Below are 7,689 nucleotides of genomic sequence, written 5' to 3' on the forward strand. Positions count from 1 at the left end.
GTAAGTTGAACCACCCCCTGTATCTTTAAAACTATACACACATGAGTTGTCATGTGACCTTAAAATCAGGACACACCCATCATTTCCACCTGGCTGTGCAGTTGAGAGACACATGGGCAAAGTGATGAGCATATTTCTACACAAAAAAAGTGTTTTTTGCTGGTCAAAGTAAATTTTTTACTTTTCTGGTATAATGTTTTTTATTTTAAAGCAAATGTACCCAGGTTGAAACTTATATATCATGCATGTTGGTGATATTCCAATGTATAAAACCATGTGAATCATTTAGCTAAAGAAAAGCCTGAAGCATTAATTTAGCCAGGTTAGGTCAAAATGGTGGCCATGGGGCAAGATGAACCAAATGCCTTGGGGTAAATTGACCTAATGTTAATCACTATTCATATTTTTTTATTATGTCTTTGCTTCTCAAATGATGCTGTATGACCTTTCATTTGGAGGAATACACTCATTTAAGAGTAAGTTTTCAATATTGTATTAACACTTGCAAATATTAAAAGGTTCTGAATAACAAACACTATTTAATTGGTTTTATATTGTTTAAATACCATTAAGACAATAAATATGACTATTTGCAAAAGGGAAATGTGTTATTAAATTATTGTTGATACGTGAATACATTATTTGTTCAAGTTCAAAACTTCAAAATGCAAAATATCATATGGGTAAATTTACCCCTCGACTAGGATCAACTTACCCCTTACCTGGGGCAAGTTGAACCACATTACCACTTTTTTTTTAGAACCCATATTTTTACAACCATTTGTCATAGATGCACACTCATGATTTCAATTGATAGAAAACATCTTGAAGTTTTAGTAGATGTTTAGATTTTACTTCCATCTCATTTTTCCTTGCCTAGAGGTCAACATAAGTAAAAAGTGGTTCATCTTACCCCGTTCTCCCCTACTTGAGTAAATGTACTTAAGTTACTGTAGTTACTTTACACCACTGGACCGGTGTGTGTGTGTGTGTGTGCGTGCGTTTGTGCGTGTGAGAGAGTAAGGCGAGGTATAGAACATTTCATACACACAGGCAGTTCAAGGTGCTTTACATTAGAGTAGAGATGCTTTTGAATTTGAAATCCTGAAAAGTAACAGTTTTGGACATACAGTATGAGGTTTCCACCCGACAGAGACAGAGATAACAAAAAAAAACAATACAGAAATAAACCACATTTTAAAACAATACAAATGGTTCACCTCTATCTTATCACTGCTGTGTTTCTCACTTCCTCAAATAATAATAACAGTTTACTGCTGTTGTTGCTACAGAGAGACACATGGATTTACCAACAGATGGAGGGATCAATAAAGGTCCATCAATTTGAATGTGACACACTGTCTTCCCTCACCTTGGGACTCCCTCTTTCCCAGGTGTTTCGCCCAGGTGGGCGTGGTTTTGAGGTTAGGTAAGGTTACAAGGCAGTGGTTCCCAAACAGTGGGCTTAACAGGCAGACATTCATCGAAAACAGCAGACCTACAAGCTCACAACGCGACGCGTTGTGAGCTTGTAGATCTGCTATTTTTGAAAAAACACATCTCTGGATGGTTCATCTATGGCATCACCCTGAAGAACCAGTTTTGGTTCCAGTCGGCACCTTTATGTTTCTGCGTGCACTAGTCTGTGCCCACAAGCAGAAGCCATGACACACCGGAGCTCTCAGTGTGTCAGAGTCAGGTGACACACAGACGTGACGTAGCAGATACTATACATACTGACTGAGTTCCCACCAGGACGTCAGTAACCTAAACCCTGCCTCCTGTCACACAGACAGCCAGTGTTGATTTCGTCGACTAAAACTATGACGAAAAATGTTGGTCGACTAACTTTTTCACTGACGAAAACTAAATAAAAACTAAATAAAAACTAATTTCATCAACAAATACAAACTAGACTAAAATGTTAGTGAGGGACTAGTGGAGAAGAGATCCAGTAGAACTAAAAGACAAGTCATTTTATGTTTGGTTGCGCTCGGGTGTTGCGCTCTGAAAATAGCAGATCTACAAGCTCACAACGCGTCGCGCTGCGACGCGTTGTGAGCTTGTAGATCGGCTATTTTCAGCATGCAACCAAGTGTAAAATCAGCCATTACATCAAGGCACCGCCAAAATACATGTTAGTCGACTAAATCAACTGTAGATTTAGTCGACTAAAATGCTATGACATTTAGTCGACTAAAACTAGACAAAAAGTAAAACATTTCAGATGACTAAAATATGACTAAAACTAAATGGAATTTTATTCAAAAGACTATGACGAAAACGAAATCAAAACGTGTCAAAATCAACGCTGCAGCCAGCCCAACTAACTTGTGTTTTCATTAGAATGTGTATTCTTATTTCAATAAGCACTCCTGTACCTACTCGCCTTCCCTGTATGTGTCTGACTGTATATCCAGGGGTAGGCAACCTTAGGCACGGGTGCCAACACTGGCACAGGGGAGGATGATCACTGTCACACTGGCATAAGTGCTGAGAGAGAGATATTTAAAACTATTTAGTAGTCAATTCATTGAAGTCCCCTCGCATTTGTATGCAAATTACAACCCGCACACAATTCTACATTCATTCAAACTCTGAACTCTTGACTGGGGAGGGGAGATGTAGGCGAGTCTAATGATCATTACAATGTCTTGATGTGAAAGACAATAGTTCAGAAGAAGAAAAAAGGTTGTTATGTTTTATGGCCAATCAGAATCTGTTGGAAATATTACATTTTGATGTGGTGTCATGATTTAACATCATGTTGATATAATGGCACACTGACTATCAAGAAAATAAAAACATGACACTTCATGTCAAAAAGGTTGCTGACCCCTGCTGTATATCTATCTACAGTATCTATCTATCTATCTATCTATCTATCTATCTATCTATCTATCTATCTATCTATCTATCTATCTACGGCATTGGTTCTCAAAGTGGGGTCCGGGGACCCCTAGGGGTCCTTGAGGGAGTTCCGGGGGGTCCCCAGCTAAATGATAGATTAGGAACGAAATGGACCCTTATGGGTCTGTAACTCTGTCAGTGTCACACTGAACGAAGGCTATAAGCAATCCTCAGGGCATGGAAAACAGAGTTAAATTAACATTGATTTTACAATATAAATTGGGGGCCCAGGGATAGAAATGCCATTAAATAGTAATGCATGTCAAACTGGGGGTCCTTGAAATTTAAATGGTTGAGAATCACTGCTAGAGCCGTAAAAAAAATCTTCTCTTTTGGGGGTCCCTGGCATATCTTTTCAAATGGGAGTCCGCGGGCTAATAAGTCTCAATTTGGGGGTCCTTGACATGAAAAGGTTTGAGAACCAATGACCTATCTATCCATCACTCTGCTTGTCATTTCAGTGCATTACCACATGGCTCACAAGCGTTATTACTCAAGGAATGTTTTGCTTTTAAACACAATCACACAGACCCTCTAGTCTCATTGTATAATCTCTGTCAAACAACACACAAAGAGAACGACTGGATGAATGGATGACAGAGAACAGACTGCCGACCTTAAAGTGAAGATAAAGAACAACAAATGACATTACAAATGAGCTGGGAAGAAGTGGGTCACACATCCCACGTTCTCTTGTCAATCGTTTCTCTTTCATGTTTCCTGGTGTGTTAGGATTGAACCTCTTCGGTTCTGTGTGCACAGTATCAGTGTTTTAAACGTATACTGCAGGTTATTTAAATAAAGTGACAGGTAAGTGTAACGGGTCGCACTCAGAGTGACAAAAGAGAGTTTGTTTATTTTATTTTATTCTCCATGTCTTTACACGTTAAGGACAAACGTTTGGGCTAATCCAGCCTTTCGTCAGTCAGTGTCACACTGAACGAAGGCTAAGCAATCCTCAGGGCATGGAAAACAACACGTTACTGCAAGTTATTACAATGGCCCATTCAGCCAGTCCACATGTGCACACTAGACTAGCTGGCGTACACACTATTACAACACATCCCTGTGTACTGTATGTGTGGAATGACAATTCTCTTGCTCAGCTTTTCAACAAACCTTTCTTGTGGCCGTTTGGTTTCTCACGGCACTCAGACAGAGTCTAGAGCAGCCATTCTCAACCTTTTTAATTCCAAGGCACCCATTTGGTTTGATGCAGTTTCTTATCACTGGGATAAGAAATTGTACAAATCTGCAGTGTGACTTTTAACAGTTACAGACCCTTAAAAAGGTCCATTTGGACCCCTAAGTGGTCCCACGGACCCGGCGTTGAGAAACACTAGGCTTACCTGTTGCAGAAGCAGACATCTGGGAGTGGTGGTGGGTGAGGGGGGGGGGCTTTCCTAGAATCTCAAACAATAGGTGCAAATGTTGTGTTTGATTCCCAACCCAAATGGTCTCTCTCTCTCTCTCTCTCTCTCTCTCTCTCTCTCTCTCTCTCTCTCTCTCTCTCTCCACCAGTGTCTCTCTTCCCATGTCAGGAGGACATAGACGAGCTGGGACTTGAAGCAAAAAGAAGAAATCACTGTTAGCCAGAATGTGTGTTCTCTCTACCAACCCGCCTCTACCCTAAACCCCCTTCTTCACTCACTTAGTAAGCTGTATAAGACTGAACTTTGCACAAGGAGCATAACTTACATCAGCTGCCCCTATGGTCATGTGCCTCTCTCACACACACACACACACACACACACACACGCGCACACACACACACACTCCTCTGCTGTGCAGAAAGCAGAAGCAAAAGCAGCTGCTACTGTTGTTCTGCCGGTTATGTGTGAGCCAGCCCCTCCCATTACACAGCCCTATGAGCATAATGAAGTGTCACTTTGGCTTTTTATAGATGGTGATCCTGTTGATTCATCAATGAATGTCTGACACCCACACCACAGCGTGATTATTGCCAAAGTGAGGCATTCAGACTACTAGTGATGGGGTTACATTATGACACAGCTAAAAAAGTGTCGACAGTTTTATATACTTTTTAAGTTGGGTGACTTATGCAATGGATACTACATTAAAAGGCTTTATAGAACTGCATCTGCCTGAAATGTGTGACACATACATTTGTACACTGTCAGTTAAATGAACACTCAGGATTATACTGTGTGTGTGTGTGCGTGTGCGTGTGCGTGTGTGACTGTGTGTGTGTGTGTGTGTGTGTGTGTGTGTGTGTGTGTGTGTGTGTGTGTGTGTGTGTGTGTGTGTGTGTGTGTGTGTGTGTGTACTATTTTAAAGTGTCACTTCTGCTTTTTATAGTGATCCTGTTGAATCATAAATGAATGACACTGACACCACTGCAAAGTGTCTCCTTTGTGTCTCCTACCTGAACCCACTGCTGGTCATCAAATGGTTGTCTTAGGAATGAGACATAAACTAAAAAAATATCCATGAATTCAAGTTTCCATGGGGTGACTAATCATAGAAAATAAGTTATGTTTTTGGGTGAACTATCCCTTTTAAGGCATTCAGACTACTAGTGATGGGGTTACATATGACAAAGCTAAAAAGTGTCAAAAGTGTATTTACTTTTTAAGTTGGGTGACTTATGCAATGCATAGAGTAAAAAGCTTTAAAGCAGTGGTTCTCAAACGTATTCATGTCAAGGACGCCCAAATTGACCCTTATTTAGCCCGCGGACCCCCATTTGAAAGGATATGCCAGGGACCCTCATATAAGAGAAGATTTGTACGGCTCTAGCAGTGATTCTCAACCATTTTCATTTCAAGGACCCCCAGTTTGACATGCATTAGGGCTATGGACCCCCATTTAATGGCATTTCTATCTCTGGGACCCCAATTTATATATTGTAAAATCAATGTTAATTTAACTCAGAGAGTGTACAAATGGAACCAAATGGACCCGTTAGGGTCCATTTGGTTCCATTTGTACACTCTCTTGAGTTACAGACCCATAAGGGTCCATTTGGTTCCTCACTAGTATCCATAATTTAGCTGGGGACCCCCTGGAACCCCTGCCTGAGATGTGTGAGTGACACATACCTGTGCTGTCCTCAGCCAACTCACGTACGGGTACACAGCGCCACCTCCTGGTGGATTACAAATGCAGAACCCCCACTCAGCAAAATTATTCTGGCCAAATAAATCACATTCACTAATTATATCATTATATCATTCTACTATATCATTCTATTTCAATGCTAATATCGTTATAAGCCAAATTAATATATTATAATACATGTCTAAAATCAACTTCAGCTCGAGGGGAGGTGTAAGGATTGAGTAGGCTAGTCATGTTGTAGCCCTGAAACATGACTGTCATATCATATATCATGACAGTCATGGAGGAACTTCAACCTGGTGTTTGCACTTCCTCCATTTACGGTCCGTACATCTACATAAACGTTCAAATGTCAAATATAAAGTGCTTACCTCATGGCCACGGATGTTAAAATGATATACGGGCCATCAGAAGTACCTGTATTTTCCGTATTGTTCAATTAAAATGTATTAGCCATTTTCTCTGAATTGTCTCCATATGCTTTCAACTACGCGACCCTATCGGTTGGGAGATGTATTGCACTCTGATACGTTATAAATCTATGAGAAAATGGCCGCCAATCGGATTAAAATGCTTTTTTACTGAACAATACGGAAGATACGGGTACTTCTGAGGGGCCGTATATCATTGTAACATCCGTGGCCATGAAGTAAGCACTTTATTATTTGAAATCTGAACGTTTATGTAGAGGTACGGGCCGTACATGGAGAAAGTGCAAACACCAGCCTGAAGTTCATCCATGACTGTCGTGACAGACGACCGTCGTGTATCCATGGCTAGTAGCATAGCCTCTAGTTAGTAGTAGTTCACTAACCTTTGCTTTCCACAATGTTTGGTGACGTTTTCCGTCTGTTTTCGAGCTCTTCTTTGTATATAAAATAGTTTTCATTTTAGCAGTTTCAGGTTCAACTTCTTTCATAGCTCTGGTGGTCCACAGTGTTACAGACCAGAGATAGTTCTTCTCATATAGTTTAAATATATATATCTAGGTTCTTCCACTAAATATAGCAGTAGTAGTGGTGGTAAATAAATATCACTGCTAGCACTGTACTGGTCCCTCTGTATTATATATGTTTAGAACGCAAAGCATTAAAACGACGACACATATTATTTGTTTACTAACGTTGAGACTGGATGCACAGGTGATTGTTTCATGCAATCAATGTTCTCAACCTGTTATTTCGGGGACCCCCGACCCCCTCTTGTGTTGACTTACTTACTTGTCTAGTTTCATTTGGAGGCAGTTTGACGTTTTCAGCCAGCAGTGTGACGTCGTCTGTTAAGGCGTTGGTCCTCAACGTGGGGTCCGGGGACCCCCAGTGGTCCTTGAGGGCGTTCCAGGGGGTCCCCAGCCAAATGTGTTAATAAAGCATCACAATAATTTTAACCACTTTAACCTTTTATTCTTTGGCAATTCAAAAACAGCAGATATACAAGCTCATAGCGCGGCACTCGAAATCGTGAAAATGTGTGCAAATCTTTGAATATAAAAATTTTAAAGCAAACTTTTGCAATTCAAATCTTTACTTCTTGGGGTCCCTGGAACTAAATATTTTGACATGGGGGTCCGCGGCCAAATACATATTTTTGGGGGTCCTTGGCATGAAAAAGTTTGAGAACCACTGTGTTAAGGGTTCTACAAAAAGTCATTAATAGAACACTGTTTGTTTCCCAAACAATGCGGGCCAATTTGGCGCG

At 40.6% G+C, this 7,689-nt stretch overlaps 1 protein-coding gene across 5 annotated transcripts in view; it reads right to left on the minus strand.

The window, feature by feature from the left end:
• The window catches only part of wdfy4 (WDFY family member 4), a 187,371-nt gene extending 182,718 nt beyond the window's left edge, over positions 1 to 4,653 (minus strand). For 4 of the 5 annotated variants that reach the window (XM_084076962.1, XM_084076961.1, XM_084076963.1 and 1 more), the window contains exon 1: positions 4,260 to 4,638. The gene's annotated coding sequence lies outside the window, so the exon portion shown is untranslated. Of the gene's footprint in view, positions 1 to 4,259 lie in introns of all 5 variants that reach the window. The other variant, XM_084076960.1, reaches the window with a different exon arrangement.
• Positions 4,654 to 7,689: the final 3,036 nt, after the last annotated feature.

Source organism: Gymnoscopelus microlampas (assembly GCF_963454915.1).
Source record: "Gymnoscopelus microlampas genome assembly, chromosome: 13".
Taxonomy (NCBI): domain Eukaryota; kingdom Metazoa; phylum Chordata; class Actinopteri; order Myctophiformes; family Myctophidae; genus Gymnoscopelus; species Gymnoscopelus microlampas.